The sequence below is a fragment of the Diadema antillarum genome, unplaced genomic scaffold (genome assembly GCF_040938485.1).
Source record: "Diadema antillarum isolate AM-2024a unplaced genomic scaffold, OU_Dant_1.0 scf00000071, whole genome shotgun sequence".
In the NCBI taxonomy this organism is placed as follows: domain Eukaryota; kingdom Metazoa; phylum Echinodermata; class Echinoidea; order Diadematoida; family Diadematidae; genus Diadema; species Diadema antillarum.
The window spans coordinates 7,452,817-7,460,157 of record NW_027270960.1 but is presented as its reverse complement, the minus strand read 5'-3'; positions in this window follow the sequence as shown (position 1 = coordinate 7,460,157).

The following is a 7,341-nucleotide window of genomic DNA, read 5'->3' as shown; positions in this document are numbered from 1 at the left end:
TAGGGAACAAACGCGTTCACAACAATGTGAGTGTAAAAGTGTGGGTATAGTTTGTACGAGCAGAGTATGAATTTATTCATGTTTAATACTTGTTTTTCAATATGTCCTTGAGGTACCCAAACATTTGGAAAAATTTTCAAGAAGCCTGGCTGAAAACGACACTTTAACACACATCTGTCTTTAAGATGTCTACTCCTGAAGTCAATTAGAATTAAAGCAGTAGAATGCGCAAGATTAAGTGTGAAAGTCAATATCGGATTATACAGTAACCAAGAACACAACTACATTTCGGGATGAACGTTCGAAGTAAAACAAAATTGAATCAAATTTACTATAGCTACATGCCATATTTAACTTCAAGTATCAACATTATAGGCAAGTCTTCACCATAAAATTATGATTGAATTAAGTTTGGAGAGAGACACCAAATATCGTCCATGTTTTTGACAGACCATGAAAACCAATCTTACCTTTCTTGCAACACTGGTCCCAGTAAAAGGTAGAGCTTCAATCTGAGCACTGCAGATGATAATTATCTATCTCGTCCATTTAATTTATACTTCAGGTTAACCACGCTTGAAGCAAGTGTGAAAATCACCACCTGTTTGACCCAATTCAAATGCGCGAGGAGACAAGCAAAAATAATAAATTAATAAGTCAACTGCTGTTAGATAAAGCAATACCCTGGTAGGCCCTTTGTCTTATCCGTCTATTGATTATTACTTTTTTTTTTCAGATTAATTGTGAATAAGGACCTGTGCTCCAAAAATGCTGATTAATGATTCATCATCTTGTGACAACGTTTCGGAAAGGTTGCTTTACGTCTACAGAAGTTTTCACACTAGTAATTCTAAAAGGTAAGCGTTTATGTAAAAGTTGAAGACACTTAATGTTCATCGACTAAATGCAGCGTACTGATGCTGATCTTGAATGCTAGGAGTGGAATAGGATAGGATAACCTGAAGTGAACTTATTCTATTTCATTTTATTTCATTTCCACATGTTCAGAACGAACATGTTAGCCGTGCAGAACCGTACATAAAAACATAGAAACACTGCGAAAAAACACCCGCTTAGACATTTTGAATTAAGAAAAAAGGCATAACACATCATGTAGGAACAACTCTGTCAGTATTTGGCCAATTAGCATAGACCGTTGGTCTTTCTAAAGGTAATCCTGAGATCAGAGAACATCTAAAAATAATAACATTTAGTCACAAATACCTGATGACTATAGAGGAGATACTATAGGTCTGTAGGTCTATTGAAGACTTATGAAAAATTACAATCGTGGTGAGGTATACTTTAATAATTATGAACATAAAATGCAGCGAAGAATTCGTATGGTTCGTCTTCATGTAGAAACAAATTTATGTAGTTACTTTTGAATCTTGCGGGTATTTTAGAAGATTTTCAACGCGTTTATCAATTTTGACTTACCAATAAAACTGGTCCCTTCAATGTACCACCATCTTATTTGACACATGTGTAGAGCACCTCATGCATTACATGACCAAACATGATTTTTTTTCAAGGTCATCCATTGAGGGCGTTATTTACCAAAATGCAAAAGAACTACATAGGAAGTGTTTCAAAATTGTGTTTTTTATATGAAATGAATATTCATAAATCCCAGTAAACATGTCTTTGTTTTAGAACAATCATTTTACATCTGAAACTTTTGTCACTAAAGGAAAGCAGGCCAAACTGTGCCAATATTGTTATAATTAAAATGTCTGAAGGGCAACACATAGGAGCGCTATGTGTTACATTATAAAGAAGAACAAAAGATACCTGTACGATTTATATATATATATATATATATATATATATATATATATATATATATATACATATATATATATATATATATTTATATTTATATATATAATATACAATGGGTATAGAATTCTGAACAACATATTTCTATACACAATTACATAAAGAAGCAAGGAAAAATGTATTTATATGAATATAAAAATAAATCAAATTGTCATGCTTTGAATAATGAACTTATGTGACTAGAACATTGCCTATTACCTGTAATATAGATTGTAAATAAAACGTCTATCTAACGGAAACTTGGCACAATTTCCCCAGTACAATGTCATTTAAAAAAAACAAATGAATAAAACAGGATTCTACAAAACTGAGCGCAGTGGAATCGAAAGAACGATGGAATTGTCCTATTTCGAATACACATGTTGTGGTCTTTATATAGAACATCATTACCAACTGATTTCTGCTGCAGGCAGTTTTGATTAGTATGGTGTGTGTTTGTGTGTGTTTGTGTGTGTGTGTGTGTGTGCGTGCGCGCGCGTATGTGTTTGTCTGTTTGTGGTGGTCGTGTGTATGTGTGGGAATGACGACGTAACCTAACACACAAAATTCGTTATGCCTGTGGGTTCCTCAATCCGAGAATGAAATTAAGTTGATGTAAACGAGTATTCTGATGGGACTGTCCTTGGAAAAGTATCGCTCTGACTCTTCAAAAAATCTTCGTCATCAGAAAACTAGCACATTACTTAATCATGACTTCGCTACCGTCAATTATCATTTCAGTTCCGACTTATATTTGAACAGCATTTTGCCAGCGACGACAACACGTTGATAAGATGTCTGCTCGTAAAATGCATTATCACGACTTCAATCAACACAGCTAACCAATATGGTTAATATAACAGTTCTCGTTAGACATCAACATCCCAAAATATCTATGATGAACGTCTAGGTACCGATAAGTTTTTAGTCATCAGTTGGTGAAATTCACAAGCAAGAGAAATGTACGATGGCGAGTGCTGTCATGCCACGTGAATGAGAAATCTCGTGGCATGAATGTGATTCCGATATGCGCATGTGCGAAAGAAATGTCATCCTAATTTTTTGTGGATTTTCCATTGATTTCAAAACGGAAACAAATTTTCAGGCAAGGTTCTAAGTTATGTGTTTCACGCTGGTTGGAAAGTCTAGAAGAAAGTGATACATCAACAATGTTTACCAAAACCTCTTTATGCATTTCATTTTAAATAAATTCATTTCAAATATGACCTAAACAGGAATGCTTTATCACAAAACCTTTCAAGGTTTATTTAAAAGTATGTGATATGGGCCAAACGAGACATACATGCGTAATTTACCATTGCAGATGAAACAAAAACCCAGCATTAGTGCTTAAAAATAGTCCTAAAATGAGAGTTAGGAATAAAATCAACCAATGCAAAAATTTGAACCAATATAATCGATGTTTGATTTTGATTTGATTTGATTTGATTTGATTTATTTCTGCTTAATTCCGTTACATCAGATAGGATCATGTACATGTCATTTATGACAAACAGTATATCGACACATAGTTTTTAGTACAATTATACAAGACAAATACAAACATACATGCTTATGGAACTTAAACAGAAGGGTCTCCAAAATAAGCCGAGGCTTGACGGAATGGAGACTATATGCTTACCTACTCTGAATAGAATAGGGAATAGAGAAAGAGAGAAATAGGGAAGGGTAGGGGGAATAGGGAAAGTTACAGAGTGTATGGGTACCACTCCAACTACTTTGCAATACTAGTAATGATGATAAATACAATAATTTTTATGATAATGATATTAAAGTTAACACGTTCAGTTGCCTTTGCCGGAGTAATGACCGAATATGCACTATGAAAATGATAATGTGTGAATACAAAATATCTTAAACGTATTGTTATCTGACATTTAATAAAATATATCGTGCTTGTTTTATGTGCGCAGTAATGGTAAGGCACATCGTACACATGCATGCTCATAATATATACATGATGTATCCTATACATACATATACATACTCATATTCATAATATGGATAGATAAATGCATTATGTATCACGTACATATTCATATACATTTGATTATAATACAATAAAGGAATCAGAATGTTATCCTGGGGAATACTGCTTAAGGAGGTGAAGTTTTACAGCCTTCTTAAATGAATACATAGTGGTCATGTTTTTAATTTCAATGGGAAGGGAATTCCAAGTGTCAGGGCCGGAGTGTCTGATAGAATGATGCGCGAGTGCGGTTTTGGGGTTAAATAAATGTAAATTTGTGGATTGTCTGGTTGGATAAGAGTGAATCTCTGAATTTGACCGAAATATTATGTTAAATATTGGAGGCAAGAGGTTTGACTTGAGACAAAACATAAATACAGCTTTTTGGAGAAAATTTATATCATTTACCTTAAGGGATTTAAGCTGGAAAAACAATGGGTCGGTGTGATCTCGAGAGCGTGCTCGACTGCACACTCGTATTGTTTTTTTCTGTAGGAGAAGTATACGGTCTGTGTTACATTTGTGGGTTGCCCAGATAATGTTGCAATACGATATATATGGTAAGATTAAGGCATTATACAGGTTAAACAATACACGAGTTGGTAAAAAATACTGAAGCTTAGTTAACAGGCCAACGTTTCGGGATATAGGCAAAATGATGTGTTTTACATGATCATCCCATTTTAGGTTTTCATTTATATACACACCAAGAAATTTATTAAATATTTTCCTTTCAAGAGATATACCATCAATATACAATTCATATTCTGGTAGATCAGCTTTTTTACATTTAAAATGAATGAAATTAGTTTTGCTTAAATTAAGTGCCAGTATATTACTTTTAAACCATGTAGATAATTTCGGTAATTCATTGTTCAAAGTAGCAACTAGGTGGTTTAGGTCAGCATGTGAGTAAAACACGTTTGTATTATCGGCAAATAATATATACTGTAACATAGATGATGCGTTTGAAATATCATTAATGTAAATTAAAAACAATAACGGCCCTAAGATCGAACCCTGGGGAACTCCACATGTTACAGGTAATGTATTGGAGGATACTGAATCAAAGGAAACAAATTGTTTTCTACATAACAAATAGTTTTCAAACCATGTAAGTGCAGTACCCCGAACCCCGTAATGTCGTAGCTTATATAATAATATTTTGTGGTCAAGAGTATCGAATGCCTTGCTCAGATCCATAAATATACCAATTACATGTTTGCGATCTGCCAAGGCACTCGATACTCTATCAAATAACTGCATTAGCTCGTGATCAGTAGAATGATTGGTTCGGAAACCGAATTGATCAGGATTGAAGAAATCATTCTGACACAAAAATCCATACAACCTATTATACACAATTCTCTCGAGTATTTTGGAGAAACTAGAGAGAATAGAAATGGGACGGTAATTAGTTACACACGTGGGATCATCTTTTTTATAAATCGGTATTACTTTAGTAATTTTGAAGGAACTTGGAAAAATACCAGAAGAAAGAGATAGATTAAAGATAATTATGGACTAAGGGAGACAAAATACTACCTATAATCTGCTTAAGTAAATTGGTGCTGATTTCATCATGACTGACAGAATAACTATTTGTAAAAGCACAAATAATTCTTAATATTTCAATAAAATCAGTTGGGTTTAAAAATAAGGATGAATCTATTGGTTGTGGCAGAAAATCTACGAAATCACAATTACTCTTATCGATTTTAGAGCCCTGTTGTGGACCAATGTGCACAAAATATTCATTAAACATATAACTTATATCTACGGGATTACTTACAGTATTGCCATCTTTATAAAATACTTGAGAATCAGATGATGATATACTCTTATTGAGAATTTCATTGATTACTTTCCATATAGTTGAACTTTTACCTTGAGCATTATCTATCTTTTTAGAAAAATAAATTTGTTTGGACTGTTTGACAATGCTTGTAAATCTATTTCGATATGTCTTGTAATTAGAAACATTTTCAGGGCTAGCTTGATAGAGACTTATTTTGTACAAAATATTTCTTTTATTTATAGAATTCAAAATTCCTCTTGTTATCCAAGGTTTTATAGGTTTATTACGTTTTCCCCCTGCCTTGGTCTTAGGTATACTAATGTTGAAATATATGTCAAATTTAGCCCAGAATAACTGATATGCTCTTTCGGTATCGTCACAGGTTAAAACATCTTCCCAATCTTCATTCTGCAAATTTTCATTTAACCTAGCTACATTTTCAGTGGTGAATTTACGAGCATTAAATGATTGTCCATTTCTACGAGGAGGAGGGGAATGTTAAGTATTGTTGAATACACAAAATATGAACAATAGTGGTAATAAAAATGTTTCCAGACTAAACCGTCTATAAAAATGTTTCCAGACTCAACCGTTATGGTTTAATGAGAAAAATAGTGATATCTCCTTATATTTTAGACTTTGTGGCAAAAATTATGCATTGTAGGATGTTTTGTGATACAACTGACCTACACATATGCATCAAAATTGATATCTTTAACATTTTTAAAATCACTGCTCCCAAAGGTAGTCAGGACCTTTAACTGTGACTGGCTTTTAAACCCGTGTCCGTTTCATGAAGTCATCTTAAAAGTAAATGTCAGAAGGGTCAAAGTCGCTCATTTATGTAGTAGCCATAGGCGCCGGAAGTGGGGGGGGGGGGGGGGGGCAAAACGCATTTTTGCCCCCCCCCAAAAAAAAAAATATATATAATAGATGTGTGTGCGTGTGTGTGTGTGTGTGTATGTGTATATTGTGTAACATATGCATGGTCTAATCTTGAGCCCCCTTCAATGTTTGCCCCCCCCCCCCCCCCCCCATCCAAAACTGCTTCCGGCGCGCCTGGTAGTAGCTATGAAAGATTGTCAAAGAGAAGTTAAATCCAGATCATGAAGTCTCTCATAAGTGTATCTTTAGGAGCGAAAAGTCTCTCAAAAGACTTTCATGGAATTGACTCCTGGTCAGCTATCCTTTCAAATTGATCAATAGTTAAGTTCTGCGATTTGTGTGAGTGTGTTTGTGTTTATGTGTCTTTGTCTATCATGTAAATGATATGTGATAGTGTGCCTTGTGTGTGTATTCAACTGCAACATGGGGAGGTTTATAACAAAAACATTTTTTTTTTTCGGTTTTGCGGCAAAACAGGAAGAATCCTCAACCAAGCTATTTCGACGTTACTATATGAAGAGCTTGCTTCCAAAAGGCGCTAAATCCATTGAAAATGATGGATTTAGCACCTTTTGGAAGCAAGCTCTTCATATGTTGTTTGTTTTATTCTCTCTGGAACGGACAATATTAAAGGGATAGTACAGTTGGTGGAGGCGAGGATTAGGCTTTTTACTTTTTATGAGATACCAAGAAACCACTTGTGAAATAGTACAGAGCATATCATACAAAGACGAATCCAAAGTTTATTTGATGAAAATCGGTTTTGGAATGGCCAAGACATCCAAAAACAAAGTAAAATAAAGCGATCATAATAAGACGTGGGTTCATAAGGATTGCTATATTTTGC